Here is a 16,727-nt window from a genome sequence, read left to right as displayed (position 1 = left end):
ATGAAAGCTATCAAGTAGTTCCATGAAATAGACTTTTTTCTACCTAAAGTGAAACTTTCAAGTCAGTTTTTGATTGAACTGTTACATATCACCTGTGGGAAAGTGACTAATAACATTCAATAAAATGTTGTAATAGTTATAAGGTTGGCAATAACCATACATTCTTGCATGTTACTATTTTAAAGAAATGGATACTCCTCTATGAGCATAATAGATTTTAAGCATAGTTATGCTAAATTATTAATAACACAGTCTTTTCTTTTTTTTAACTTGAAACAGGTGAATTATTATTATTCTGTACTCAGACTTTGCCTTCCAATCCCACTTCCAGGGCTCCAGAGTAAGAGAGAATTACGGCAGAATGCTTTCCATGTGGGCTACACTTTGTGAACTCCAAGAATTGAGTGAAACAAAAATTATTCTATTATATAAATACATCTATAAATCAGACTATGAAAGTCTATAGTCTTAAACCCAAATAATCTCAAATGACATTAGTTTCATTTTAAAAAGGAAAACACTGTAAAACTCTAATGTATAAAAATTGTTAATTATCTTCATTTTTTTCCTGTTCTTCTTATGTTGGTGGTTAATGGCTCTAGGGGGAATGTTAGAAAGAACTAGGTCCTACTAACAGGATAGTTTCAATCTGCACATCTATTTTGGGGGGGGAGGAAGGAAAGGGGAGCAACAGTAGTGGGTGGGATGTAAAAAGTTGGTGTACTAATCTTCCTACAACTGGTATGGGAAACAGAGATCTAATTTTTCCCTTAAGAACTTTAGGAGAGGTAGCTGCTCCAATCTGTTTAGTGCACCCTCACTATACCTCCAATTCTGTCCAATAGTAGCTGAAAGTCACAAGTATTTGAGCCTTCTTGTCACCAAGGTTAATATCTTCAGATTCTTCAGACACAGAACATGGTATGTGTGGGCAAAATCATCTAAGGCATTTCACTTTTTCTTTTCCTCCCTCAGATCAGGGCGAGGAAGGTAATGTGGTTCCCAAGATCAAAGCATCTTGATTGAGTGGTCTTGGATTTCCCTCCAAGAGGTTAAGAAAACTGAGAGTTGCTTTAAAACTCCCTCGTGGATATAGATGAAAATCAGTCTGAAGTGGCATTCACAGTTATGATAGGCAGTATATTTCAAAAGGCAGGCTTTCTCTCTCTCTCTCTCCCACCACGTGTATAACATATACACTATACACACATATACATATACCACCCAGACCCCCCACAACACACACACCCACACCCACCCACACACACACACACACGAGAGAGACAGAGAGAGAGAGAGAGAGAGAGAGAGAGAGAGAGAGAGAAACACTTTCCAGTCACTGGGCTCTGCTTGCTCATGTCAGATACTGCACCACCAGAAACATGATCACACAGGTGAGTAGCATCCCACCTATCATGAAGTATTTGTCTTGGAAGGCCCTCTTCTCAATAAGCTACATGACAGTGTTGGGTAACCCCAGCATGTTAGCAATATCCAGAATCTTCTTCTGTGTTCCCTTCAGGGTCATTCTCTGTGTCCTCAGTCCCTGTGCCCACCTCCAATGAGGTCATCCATGCTGTGGTGAACTTTCTGGAGGGAGAAATTAAACTGCAGTGATTCATCCATGGGTATAGTGGTATCAGAGTCATTTGTGGTGAAGGTTCTTGCCAAAAGTTCTTCTTGCTGCCTCTCTTGTTGCTCCCTTGCATATCACTGATGCTGGAAGTTCCTCAGTGCAGTCTGCAGATGCTGGACATCATACTTTAATTGGCCAACATGGAGTTTGGCATTCTGGCGCTTATTAGGGGGCTCTTTGCTGGACAAAATCTCCAGGCGTTCCAGGCGGCTGAATATCTTGTCTATCCTTGCTTGGATTTCATTTTCTACCAGGTGCAGAGACTCCTTGTCTGACGTCTCCAGGTGTCCCATGTGAGACTGGATCTCATGGACCTGCTTGTGAGTCTGCTGGCACAGTGGCTCCATGGCTTAGTCCCGTCGGCTCCCGATTCCCAACACAGTCTTTTCAAATAATTGTTTTTATTTTCTAATTTCTTCAGTCTGCCTAAAGTTTTTGGAATTTTTACATAGCAGATAATTCATCCACCAATAAAATCAACTCTTTGATTCCAAAAAAAAGCCTATAAAAGTAAATGACCCTCCTGAGCTATAGAAGTAGGGTTGCATAATATTTGCTTATGGGAAAATAGTTGGGTTCTTTTAAAGATTCATAATAGCAGCAATCTGTGCAGATCCAGAAGTCATTTATGTTTTTAAATCCTATGATATCAGTATCATCTATTGCTGCAATATTGAGGCTGTTAATGGTTAAATCAATATTAGTAATGTAAACGTGTATATGGATCAAGTATTTAATTCTTCAAGTAACGTAAATTTGGGTTATCTTTCTTTTTTTCTTCCATTTAAATTTTTGTACTTAGAAAAAACAACAGCCAAAATGCTGAATTACTATGACTGATCTTAAAACATGACTCATAACTAATATCTTTATTAGAAGCCAATGAGGGGGTGGAGCCAAGGTGGGGGCATGAGAACAGACTTTCTCAGGAACTCTCTCTCCAAAATATTTCAAAAACCTTAAAATTACAACTCTAACTTAATTTTGAGAGACAGAACCCAAAGAAAGACTCACTAAGGCAATTCTACCAGCCCAAGTTAACCTGGAAGATTGTGGGAAGGCTCTGTTCCATGGGATTGGAGGGGGCAACAGCACAGCCAGGATCACACACCAGACTGAAGATGCTCCATTCTTCTGGAGAGTGCCTGTGTCCCTGGGAGTGCCAGTTCCTGGTGGCAGAAGCAGTTTCCTGACCTGCCAACCCAGGGAACACCAAGCATGATTTGGAAGATCAACAGGTTGACCTCTGTCAGAGGGAGTGGGAAGCCGAGGCCAGCTAGGTCATCAATGCAGCTATGCCCTTCAGCAGAGCCACAGCCATCAGTGCAGGCTAGGTCCCAGGAAACAGAAGCAGGTAAACAGAACCACCCAGCAGGGAACCACCCAGCAACTGCTTCCAGAGCACTAAGCCCACAGAAGGTAAGGGGGTGGGGGGACACTGACATGGTCTCACCTGTGGCACTGGGACAAAACTCTCATGAGTTTTTGATATGCAGACCCTGGTCACAGTCTAGGCCCCCCTATTTCCATAGAGCAGCGACTCTCCTCAAAGTTCCAGGGCATAGGGGAGTGCTTGTGGTCATCCACAGACCAGAGCACAGGCAGGTGAGTAGACAGAGATTCTAATAGGGTCCTTACAGGGATTTCCCAATAATACTCAAAAGCTCAGGAAGCACCCCCAAAAGCAGGGCATAGACTGGGGAAATGAGTAAATCGAAAAAGAAGGAACCCGAGCATAGACAATTACTGTAGTCTCATTGAGGATCAACATAAACACTTAGAAGATGAGAAAGTTCCAGCTTCAGCATCTAAAGACTATAAAAAAATCACAGTTGGGCTCAGTCTATAGCAGAACTCAAAAACATTTGGAAAATCAAGTGGGGAGGTAGAAGAAAGATAAGAGAAATGAGAGAGAAACAGGAAAAACAAGAAAACCAAGTCAGTATCTTGGTGAAAGAGAGATGCAAAAAAATGCTGAAGAAAATATACGTTAAAAACCAGTTTAGGTCAAATGGAAAAAGCAATCTAAATATTAATGAGTTGAAGAATACTTTAAAAAGCAAAATTGGCAGATGTAAAGGAGATAAGAAAGCTCTCTGAAGAAAACCACTCCTTGAAATGTAGAATGGAGCTAAAGGAAGCTGATGATTTTGTGAGGAATCAAGAAACAATAAAACAATATCAAAAACAACTGACCTGGAAAACAGATCCAGAAGAGACAATTTCAAAATTATTGGATCACCTGAAAGTCATGATCAGGAGAAGAGCCTTGACTTCCTTTTCTTTTCCTTTTTGCTGTTTTTTTCAAGGCAATGGAGTTAAGCGTCTGAGGTGGGATTTGGACTCTGGTACTTCTGAATCCAGGGCCAGTGCTCTATCCACTGCACCACCTAGCTTCCCCCTTTGACATCTTTTTTAAAGAATTTCTACGCAAAATTACCCTGATATCCTAGAAGGAGAGAATAGAGAATAGAATAGAAATTGAGAGAATAAGGAGCAGAATAGAAAATGAAAGAATATAGAATAGAATAGAAATTGAGAAAATCACTAATCTCCTCTAGAAAGAGATCCAAAAAATAGATAGATAGATAGATAGATAGATAGATAGATAGATAGATAGATAGGTATTCCACAGGAATATTAAAGCCAAATTCCAAAACTCCCAAGTCAAAGAGAAAATACTACAAGTAGTCATAATGAAACAATTCAAATACCATCTAACTACAGTTAGGATCACATAGGATTTAGCAGCACCCACATTAAGGGTTTATTGGACTTGGACTATAACATTCTGGAAGGCAAAAGAGCTTGAAATGCAACCAAGAATTAACTACCCAGCAAAACTGAAAATCCTCTACCAGGTAGAAAAGATAGATTCTCACTGAAATAGAGGAATTTCAAAGGTTCCTGTTGAAATGACCAGAGCTGAACAGAAAGTTTGGTCTCCAAGATTCAGGTATAGCATAGAGAGGGTGGATGGGAAGGAATAATTATGAGGAACTTAATGATGTTGAACTATATGTATTCCTGCATGGGAAAAAAAGATACTGATAAAGCATACAAACCTCATTTATTAGAGCATTTATAAGGAGTAGATATAGACAAGGCACAGGTGGGAGCTAAACTTGAAGGTATAACATATTGTAAAGATGGAGTATGTGGTACAAAATGGAATGTACTGGGAGAAAGGGAAAGGAGAGGTAGAAAGGGCTAGATATTTCATGTAAAAGAATCAAGAAATAGCTTTTGCAGTGATGTTGAAGTAAGGAAGGTAAGGGTATTGAGGGAGCCTTCATTCTCATCAGGAGTGGCAAAGAGAGGAAACAACAAATATATATATATATACATATATATATATATGTATATATATATATTTAATAGGGTATAGAAATATAGAAGAAAAAGAAGAGAAAAGGGATGGGGAAAAGTGGACAAGGGGAGGGAAGGGGGAACCTTGGGAGAGGCTAGTCAGATATAACGCATTTTCTTTCTTACTTTTTGCTAGTTGGTGAGATTGGGTGGCATGTCAGGAATCATAGGGCACAGGTGGCTGCTGAGTCTCTGGGGGGATTTAGGCATGGAATATCTTGATCCCAGAGCCAGTGCTCTGTCCACTGCACCACTTGCCTGCCCCACAGCACACATTAGAACTAGGAGAGATAATTTAGGAATCATTGGACTCCCTGTAAATATTAAAAAGAAAAAAGCCTGGACTTAATAATATAGACTTTAGTGATGGAAAATTGCTTTGACATCATGGAACCACAGGGCAAAATAGTTATTGAAAAAATATGTCAATCCTCTCTGGAAAGGGATCCCAAATGAAAACACCAAGGAATATTGTGACCAAATTCCAGAACTACCAGATAAAAGAAAAAATCCTGCAAGCAGTCAGAAAGTAACAATTTAGATAACAAGGAGTCACAGTAAGGATTACATAGGACCTGGCTGCATCAACATTAAGGGATGGAAGAGCCTTAAAAAAAGAAAGGAAAGGAAACTATAATCTCTTAAAAAGTACCACAGATAATAACATAATTTCAACAATAAATATGTATGCACCGAGTTGTACAACATCCAAATTCTTAGAGAAGTTGAAGGAGTTTCAGGAAGACATAGAAAGCAAAGCTCTACTGGTGGGAGACCCCAAAATTCCAAACTCAAATTTAGATAAATATAACCATAAAGTAAACAAGAAGTATGTTAAGGAGGTAAATAAATTGTTAGAAAAACCTAGACATGATAGACCAATAGAGGAAAATGACTGGGGTAAGAAAGGAATATAGTTTTTTTTTTTTTCTGTAGTACATGGCACTAACACAAAAATGACAGCACATAAAAACCTCATAATCAATTACAGAAAGGCAGAAATAAGGAATACATCTTTCTCACATCATAATGCAATAAAAAATCACATGCAATATTGGGCCAGGAAAATATAGACCCAAAACTAATTAGAAAATAAATAACCTCATTTTAAAGAATGAATGGATCAAACAACAAATTATAAAAAGAATCAATGATTTTAATCTTAAATAATGACAATACTGAAACAACCTAGCCAAACTTATGGGATATGATCAAGGCAGTTGTCAGTGGCCATTTTATTTCTTTAAATGCTTACATGAATAAATTAGAGAAAGAAGAAATCAATGAAATAAACATGCAAATAAAAATTAGAGAATGAATGAATTAAAAGTCCCAATTAAATATTAAATTAAAAATTCTATAATTTGAAGGAGAAATTAATAAAATACAAAGCAAGAAAACTATTGAACTAATAAATAAAACAAAAAAGTGGTTTTTATGAAAAACCAATAAAATTGACAAATCTCTGGTTAATTTGATTTAAAAAAATAAAGAAGAAAACCAAATTGCTAGCATCATGAATGAAAGTTGAAATCACCACCAATGAGAAGGAAATTAAAGTAATAAGTCAGATTATTTTGCCCAACTCTATGCCAATAAATTTGATAATCTAAGTGATATGAATGAATATTTACAAAAATATAACTTTCCCAAGGTTAAATGAAGAGGAAATTAAATACCTAAATAACTCTAATTCAGGAACAGAAATTCAACAAGTCATTATTGAACTCCCTGAGAAAACAGTATCCATGACCAGATGAAATCACAAGTGAATTCTATCTAACAATAAAGGAATAATTGATTCCACTTCTATATAAACTCTTTTGAAAAATAAGTGAAGACAGAACTCTGCCTAACTCTTTCTATGACACAATATGGTGTTGATACCTAAACCAGGAAGAGTTAAAACATAGAAAGAAAATTATAGACCTATCTCCCTGATGAATATAGATGCAAAAATCATAAATAAAGTCTTAGTAAAATGATTACAGCTTGTTATCATTAGGATAATACATTATGACTAAGTAGGATTTATCCCAGAAATTCAGTGTTGGTTCAATATTAAGAAAACTGTTATTATAATTAATTCTATCATTAACAAAACTATATCATAAATCATCTGATTATATCAATAGATGCTGATAAAGCTTTTCACAAAATACAACACCCATTCTTATTAAAAAAAAACATAAGATAGCACAGGAATAAATGAATTATTCCTTAGAATAATAAACAGTATTTATCTGAAAACCATCCATAAGTGTTATATTCAATGGGGATAGGCTTGAAGCATTCCCAATAAGATGAGGGGTGAAACAAGGATGCCATTATCACCACTACTATTCAACATTGTATTAGAAATATTAGCCTCAGTAATAAGAGAAAAAAAGAAATTGAAGGAATTAGAATAGGAAAGGAAGAGACAAACTTTGGCTCTTTGCAGATGACATGATAGTATATCTAGATAATCCCAAAAATCACCTTAAAAACTACTAGAAATAATTAGCAACTTCAGCAAAGTCTCAGGATATAAAATAAACCCTCATAAATTTTCAGCATTTCTATATATGACAAACAAGACACAGCAGCAAGAGCTAGAAAGAAAAATCCCATTCAAAGTAACTTCAGACAATATAAAATATTTGGGAGTCTACCTGTCAAGGCAGACTCAGAAACTTTGTAAAAACAATTACAAAACATTTCTCACACAAATAAAATCAGATTTAAATAACTAGGAAAACATCAACTGCTCATCTAATATTATAAATAAGTAAATGAATGAATAAATAAATCAATTAAAAAGCATAATAAATAAATAAAGTGAATAAATATAATAAATAAAATAAAAATGACAATTCTACCTAAATTAAACTACTTATTTATTGCCCTACCAATCAAAATTCTAAAAAAATGCACTTTAATGATTTAGAAAAAAATTGTAAGCAAATTCATAAGGAGAAATAAAAAGTGAAGAATTTCCAGGGATTTTTTGGGAAAAAATTGCTAAAGAAGGTGGTTTAGTCTTACCAGATCTAAAATTATATTATAAAATATCAGTCTTCAAACTGTCTTGTATTGGCTAAGAAACAGAATGGTGGACCAATGGAATAGATTAGGTGTAATAGCAGAAAATGATAATAGCAATCTGCTGTTTGATAAGCTCAAAGAGTCCAGCTATTGAGATAAAAATTCTCTCTTTGATTCAAAAATGTTGAGAAAATTGGAAGTTAGTATGGAATTAATTTGGATTAGAACAACACCTCACACCCTACAACAAGATAAGATCAAAATGGGTACAGAATTTAGACATTAAAAGCAATTTTGTTAGCTGACTAGAAGATCAAGAGTAGTTTATGTGTCAGATCTATGAAAAGGGAAGCAGTCTGTGACCAAGGAAGAGATGGAGAACATCATTTAAAACAAAGTAGATTATTTTGATTACATTAAATTAAAAAGCTTTTGCACAGACAAAATCAATGTAATGAAGATCAAAAGAAATTTAGTAAATTGGGAAATAATTTTTGCAACTAGTATTTCTGACAAAGGACCCATTTCCAAAATATATAGAGAACTGAGTCAAATAAGGGAAAACAAAAACAAGCCATTCCCCAATTGACAAATGGTCACAGGATATGCAAAGGAAATTTACAGCTGAGGAAATCAAAGTCATCCATAGTCATATGAAAAATTGCTCTAAATCACTACTTATTAGAGAAATGAAAACTAAAGTTTCTCTGAGGTACCACCTCAAACCTCTCAGACTGGTCAATATATCCAGAAAGGACAATGATCAATGTTGGAATGGATGTGGGAAATATGGGACACTAATGCATTATTGGTGGATGGAGCTATGAACTCATCTTACCTTTCTGGAGAGCAACAAAGTGTAACAGTCTTAGAGATGTGAGGAAAAGTGTGTAGCTCATGCCCTTGAGTGGGAAAGGATGCAAAATTAGGAGAAAAAATGTAAAATTCAAAATAAATAAATGAATTTAAAAATGAAATAAAAAGACAATAAAAAAATAAAAGAAAGCAATGAAAGTGAGCTATTGTCTGTGAAGATTGATAAATATACTTAACTATTCTTTAGTTTTTGGTGAGACTCAAATGAAATAAAAGCCTTGAAGATAGTTGCAATTGTTGAAGTGCAATATAAAACCAGCTATGGTGGTAGCATTGCTGATGATTGGTCATAAGTATTAAAATAAGCAATTGACTTTTCATCACTTTTTTCTTTGATGGACAAAAAATGCATATCTTTGGCAATCAGAAAGAGAAATGTGCGTTCATTTTAATTTATTAAGAGAAACAGAATTTCTAATTAAGGAAATTTTATTTTAAGAACAAGGAATGTTCCAAGTAAACATTTTTAAAAACAAATGATATGTTTGACCTAAAAATTAGTTAATTTTTGTAGTGGGTAATTAATTTAGTATAAAAGATTGTACCATTAAAACATGAATTGAGATTGAACAGTTATTCTTGAAATTTTTAACTTTGAAAACCTAAGTTCGAGAATAAAGAATTTACGGGAAAAAAATCACCATCACTACCATTATTGTTTAGGGAAAGATGGAGAAATGTGAATTCCATTTTTCATTTATTAATGACACAAAAATGGACTGTATTAATACCTTATTGTGTAGATTGACTGAGAGATTAGGCAATAATATTCCAAAGTCAACTTCTAAGGCAGTTTCAGCTGCAGTGCTTCAAAAATATTTGTTTGCCCCTGTAATCTTTTCAGCTATCTTTTCAACTAAATTTTTCATTGATTTCAGTAAAAGTATATCAAATATCCAGATGGCTTAAAGATAGTGACAGCTAGGATGTTAGAAATGTTGGGAAATTGGGTAGAATCTAGCAAAATAAAAAGGAAGAGAGATGAATGTAACATTTTACAGCTGTATCTAATCAACTGACTACTAGTATAGATAGAAGCTTGGTTAAAAAGATATCTAAAAATGATCTAGGAATCACTATTCATTGAATGAACATTAGGAGTCAACTGTATATTGATACAGGCAAAAAAAGGTTAATGTGCTGTTAGTTGTTATAATAAAAGAGGAATAAAGAATAGGGAGATAATACTTATGCTGTACTTTGCTGTAGTCAGATTTTATCTGATGTATTCAATTTGGAGCATCATACCCAAGAAAAGACATTTATAATGAAGAGAAGGTCCAGAAGAAGGCAACATAAGTACAAGGGCCTTTGAGAATTATTATAAATAACTAAGACTATTTAATTTGCCAGAAAGAAGCTTCAAGTCATATGTCATATTTTGTTTTGATATTTTAAAGATTGTCATTTGGAGAAAGGATTAAGCCACAGTTGACAGAGCTAAGATTATTGCTTAGAAGTTTGAAAGAGGCAAATTAAGCTTCATGGGAGGCAACAGATTACAAAGATAGGGAAGATTTTAAATCAATTAAAACAACTAAAAATTGAAATAAATATCCAAGAAAGTAGTGTATTTACTTTCACTATAGGTCTCAAGAAAACCCTAGATGAGAATTAAATCAACAAATCATGTTTGAGAATTTTTTGAGGCTAAGAGTTGTCCTATTTGGCCATGGAAGCCCCTGTTAATATGAAATTCTGTGATTCTGTGAAATGTAAGATTGTTGTTTCTTGTTGTTTTTTATTCATTCTTATTTCATTTAATAGATTCATATAAAAATAGTTCAGGGACAGGTCATTTTCCATCAATAAGTTTAGTCTACCAAACATTAATGAGAGAAGAAAAATACAATATTTCAAAACATTTTTGATAAATAACATGATATATAAATATAGATACACAAACATAATAATAAGATATCTAGAAAGTATAGTACGGATTCCCCAGAGATCTCAACATTACAGAAAAATGATATTTCAAAAGAGAAAAAATAATTTATTTTGTTCATAAACATTTAAAATGATGTATATATACTTATTTTTAAAATTTTGAGTTCCAAATTATCTTCATCTCTCCCTTCTCCCTCTTTGAGAAGGCAAGAAATTTTCTATATTTTATGCATGTGTTATCATGCAAAATTTATTCTCATGTTTATCAATTATAAAAGAAAACACCAGATAAAAAATAGAAAAAGAAAGTCAAAAATAAATATACTTCAATCTGCATTCAGATACAAGCAGCTCTTTCTTTGGTGGTGGAAAATGTTTTTAATCATAAATTCTTCAAAATTATCTGGCATTATAGTATTGCTGAGAATAGTTAAGTCATTCATGGTTATTCATTGTACAATATTGCTGTTATTTTGTACAATGTTCTCTTAGTTTTGTTCACTTCACTATGCATCAGTTTATGTCTCCCTAGGTTTTTTGATACCCTTGTTTGTCATGCATTATAACACATTAAAAAGTATTTAATGACAATCTTATAATTCAACTGGTCCAACCACTCCTCAGCTGATGAGCATCTCCACAATTTACAATTCTTTTCCATCAGAAAAAAAGTTGCTATATGTATTTTGTACATATTTTATTTTTCCTTTGATTTCTTTGAAATACAAAGTGGTATTGTTTTGTCAAAAGTTAGACACAGTCCTATAGTCCTTTGAGTATAATTGCAAAATGTTCTTCAAAAGTATTGAATCAGTTTATACCTCCATCAATGGTAAATTAGTTTCATAATTTTTCTACATCCCCTTCAACATTTGTCATTTTCTATTTTTGACATATTTATCACTCAGGTGAGTTAAAGTACCTCAAATATTTTTAAATCAGTATAAGATAATTGAATTTATGATAGAAATCAGATATTCAAAAAATAGAAATTAAGAAAAGAGCAGAAGAGACAGAAAGAAAGAGAGGAGAGACAGACAGACAGAGACAGAGAAAAAAGAAACTGAGATAATAAATAATGCAAAACATTTCAATGCAGATTCTCTTCAAAGAAGTCAAAGTACTGAAAGAAACAAAAAATACACTATTATCATTACAAAAGCCAGCAAATAAAGGTAATCTATAAAGAGAGAACCAAAAGCAAGATATGACACTTTTCCTCCCTATTCATCCTGTAGATGATGGACCAGTTTCACTGCTCCTGATTTTCTTTGACCTCTATTTCTTCACTCTATCAGTTTACCCATATATGCAGCCTCCAATGCTCTGGGGATCACCCAGTTATGCTGAACTTGATGAAGATGACTCGGAACTACCAAGCTTGTTTATACACATACCCTACGGTTCCTAATGACAGTCATTAATAGAACATATAACATGTACTAGTCAAATCAACAGACAGCTAGAATTGAGCTGAGAAAGGGGAGTAAAATTATCTTTTTCCTAAACTCTTTCAAAAGATCTCCTCTAGTACAACTTTAAAATATATTATACAGAACTGTAAGTGGGAAAGCTAAGAAGGGAAAGTGACTATGAGTCATTGTTTTCCATTCCAGAACTGCATCAAAAAGCTAAAAAAATATTTACGTGGAAACTGGGATTGTGAATGATCAGGAGCATGGTAAAAGAGATGTAGCTTTTATGGGGCCATGATAGAAGTGATACTTGGAATAGCCTAGCACAAGGAATATTCTGGAGTCTAAATACTTTGTAAAAAAGAGATCCCAGAAGACCCCTTTCATCACCAGTAAGAGGGTTGTTTGATATCATGTCGTAAGGGTGAAGAGAAATAGTGGTTGTAGTGAGTGCAAATGGGTCCTATCTAGGCAAGGATCAGAAAACAGAACAGAAAGGCAGTGATCAAAATTCTCCCCAATCATACAAGTCTTTAAGCACTAAAACTTATGTGTTATCATTGAGCTGTAAAAGAAGGACATGAGACTATATCACAGGCTAGTTTTCATTTTTCTCATTGTCCAGAGGTGAATAGTGCCCAATGCTAATATAAATTCAAAAGTAAAGAAATAGATTAGATGAGTGAGCAAACAACAACCAGCACAAGAACAACAAAGAACCTGACACTAAAAATGTGTGTATGGTGACAGCAAATGCAAGACAAAAACCCAAAATAATTAGACAGCAACTCAAAGATAAGTTTCATAGAAAAAAAATCAAATTGAGCAAAGTCCTAAAAATATTACTAGAAAAGTTAGATAAAATTACAAAATGATTATAAAATAAATGAATATTATAGCAAAAAATGAAAGATATGAAAGAGAATTATTAAGAAATCTAACTACCTGGTCTCAAAGACACAATAAACACTGAAATGAACTCCTTAAAAACTGGAGGTACTGAAATAGTGAAAGATTAAAACATCTCAAAAAAAAGAAAATAACTCCTAAAAATTAGAAAAGGTCTAGTAAAAACAAAGTTTTCAATGAGATATCAAGAAACAATAAAACATAGTCTAAAAACTGAAAACAAAAAGACGAAAATGTGAAATATCTCATAGAAAAGCTATGTAGCCATGAAAATACTTTGAGAAGAGATAATTTAAGAATTATATGACTACCTGAAATAAAATTTAGGTGTTTGCAAGAGAAGTTTCTAACAACAGGGAGAGGACTTTTCAGAGTCCAAACCCACAGTGGCAACAATATCAACTACAGCAGGGGCATATATTTCGAAAACTCTCAGCTCAGAGGAAATAGTGGGGTAAAGATAATTGGTTAAGAAGAGATGATAATGCATTTTTTGTGACATTAGTCACAGAGGGTATCAGTTAACAACTCTATTAACCCCACCCAGTTCTGGGTCATACTTTCAGAGTGGAGAGTACTGTTGTGACTTAATTACAAGATAACAAGGGTCTTTGGTCTCAGTTCTAAGGCAAAGAGGAGCATTAGAACACGTTGCTTCAGAGGATTTGGGGGACCTTCATTGATAAATCCCAAAGCATGGAGCAAAATAGCTGAGCAAACAAACAGCAACAAAAGTGAGTAAACAAATCATAACAAAATAGAAACAGACAATAAAAAGTTACTGTCGTAAAAGGAAAGACCAAGACAAAAAAAAAAAGTCAGAATAAGACAACAATATGAAAACAACTACAAAGAAAACCTCAAAGAAAAATTCTAATTGGATCAATAAGAATTTCTGCAAGAGATAATAGTGGTAGGTGAACATTGGGGGAAAATGTGTGGAAATGATAAAATTAAACATACATATATGTGTGTGTGTGTGTGTATAATGAAATTATAAAAAAAGTAAATTAAGAAATTGGTTAAATTCACAGGAAAAACAACTTCTTCAAATACAGAATTTGACAAATGAGGAAAAAGAGGTATATGCCATGATCAAAACAATAGCTAGATAAATCAAGAAATTATCAAGGATAGCCTGCCAAAATATTTTAGATACAGAGGATAAAATTGAAAATGAAAAAAAAAAACAATGATCTCTCAGAAGCCCCAGATGAACACAGCAAGTAATATTATAGTCAAAATCCAAAACTTGAATGTCAATTGGAAAACACTTCAAACAATCAGAAAGTAACAAATTTTGTGGAGTCACAGATAAGATCACACATAACATATTGGTTTTTACATAAAAGAAGTGAATGGTTTGGAGCAAAGGAGCTAGGATTATAACCAAAAATAACTTATCCAACAAAACTAAGTACAATAAAGCTGTAAAAAAATGGATATTTAATGAAATGGAAGACTTTCAAGCATCCCTGATGAAATGGCCAGGAAACAAATAGAAAATCTGATATTCAAAAACAAATCTCAAGAGAAGTATGCAAAAGTAAACCTGAAAGAGTAATTATAAGGATTGCAAAAAGTTAAATTGTTTACATTCCTTTATTATAAGCTGTTGTGTGTAACTGGTGAGAATGTTATCATTAATAGGCCAGTTAAATCAAATAGGTAAATTAGAAATGAAGAGAATTAAGAGAAAGGAGAAATGATAAGGGAGGCAATGGATATAAGGGTGTTTTCAGAAGAAGAAATCAAAACTATCCAAAATTGAACAAAAATCTTTTACATATTAAAAATTCTAAAGAAAAGTTCAGATATTACAGAGACAGAAAGCAAAGAAGATATTAAAAGAATCCAACAAATACTTTCTGAGCTAAAGCCAAAATTATAACTTCCAGCAATATTATCATAAAAATCCAAAACTTCCATGTCAAAGAGAAAATACTAAAACCAAACAAAAAAAGAAAAAAGTTAAACTGTTCTCATTATTATTTCAGAAAAATGATTAATGAAAACCTGAAGAACTTTTACTTAATTAGAGGAGTTAGAGGAATTCAACATAGAAAAAGGGAATGGGTATAACATAATTTTCTTTACATTATCCTAAAGTAGAGAAGAATACACTAGGAGAAAGGGAAAGGAGGAAGAATAAGGGGGGGGGAATTATTTTTATATAAAAAAGTGTATAGTAGTTTTATAATAGGATAGGATCAGGTGGTGCTTGAACTTCATTCTTTTGAACTTATTTTAGAAGGGAAGAATATATGTATGCTTATTTTGGAAGGGAAGGCTATATCTATATCTACAATATAATCATACATAGAAATTAGATACAAAATTTCATTTTACTCAACAAGAAATCAGAAGGGGAAGATGGAAAAGGGGATGGTGATAAGAGGAAGAATATATTTTTCCAAATGATATTTTATTTTATTCTTTTAATAACATCTTATGAAAGCTTTTCATAATCATCCAAATACATATGCATATTTGTAAGCTACCTAAATTCCTCCCATACTCTGTTCTCACCCCCACCCCCCCTCAATGGCAAACAGTTTGGTGAACACTGTACAATATACATTCATGTTTTAATATGTTTACAGATTAGTCATTATTTGAATGAAGAATTTTAGGACTAAGAGAAAAGAAAGAAAATCATGGAAGGAAAGGAAAGGAAAGGAAAAACAGAGAAATTTAAAAATTTTTTCATTTTCATTAAAAAAGTGTTCATTCTGATTCTGAAGGGGTTTTCAGGGGCGGGGTTTGTTTGTTTTGTTTTACTTACTCTGGAAGTTGATAACATTGTCCTATAACAGGACCATAACTAGCTCTTAGAACTGATAAGAGTAGCTGCATCCATCCAGGTTGATCAGTTCACAATGTTGTTGTTAATGTAGATAATGTTCTTTTGGTTCTGCTGCCTTTAATCATCATTAATTCTTGTAATTCTTTCTGGGCTTCTCTAGAGTACAACCATTCATGGGTTCTTATAGAACAGTAGTACTCTTGAGTATTCATATATCATAACTTGTTCAGCCATTCCCCAATTGATGGGGCATCCAGAGGGAAAATATATTAAGGAAGGTAGTGTTCAGAAGTAAAATTATTGTTGAAGAATGGGACAGGATAAAGAAGAAACATAAACATAAGAGAACTGGATGGAGAGATATTTAAGTTACTTACCATCAATAGGTTGAACCCATCCAGAAAATGGTAAAAGTATAAAGCAATGAACTAGAAATCAGAATCCGCCAATATGTTATTTATGAGAGACAAAGGAAAGAAAGGCACAAGGAGCTGAAATAAGAGGAAAGGGTAGAATCTAATATGGTTCACCTGAATTTAAAAAACAAACAAACCAATAAACAAAAATGGCAAAACACATTCCATCAGTGCAACAATCAGGGACAATTTGGGGCTGTCTGCAATGGAGAATACTATCCATATCCAGAGAAACAACTGTGGAGTTTGAACAAAGACCAGGGACTATTACCTTAAATTTAGAAAAAAAAAAACCTGATACCTTTCTGATCTTGCTATCTCTTATACTTTATGTTTCTTCCTTAAGGAGATTTTTTCTCTCTCATCAAACTCAATTTGGATCA

General features: G+C 33.5%; 1 pseudogene; it reads right to left on the bottom strand.

Moving 5' to 3' along the window:
• Nucleotides 1-1,334: 1,334 nt before the first annotated feature.
• LOC141491758 (Golgi SNAP receptor complex member 2 pseudogene) lies at nucleotides 1,335-1,983 on the bottom strand (annotated as a pseudogene).
• Between the last annotated feature and the right edge of the window lie 14,744 nt (nucleotides 1,984-16,727).

The sequence above is a fragment of the Macrotis lagotis genome, chromosome 6 (genome assembly GCF_037893015.1).
Source record: "Macrotis lagotis isolate mMagLag1 chromosome 6, bilby.v1.9.chrom.fasta, whole genome shotgun sequence".
NCBI lineage: Eukaryota > Metazoa > Chordata > Mammalia > Peramelemorphia > Peramelidae > Macrotis > Macrotis lagotis.
The sequence above is the reverse complement of the archived record's forward strand: the minus strand, read 5'-3'. Positions and strand labels throughout refer to the sequence as shown.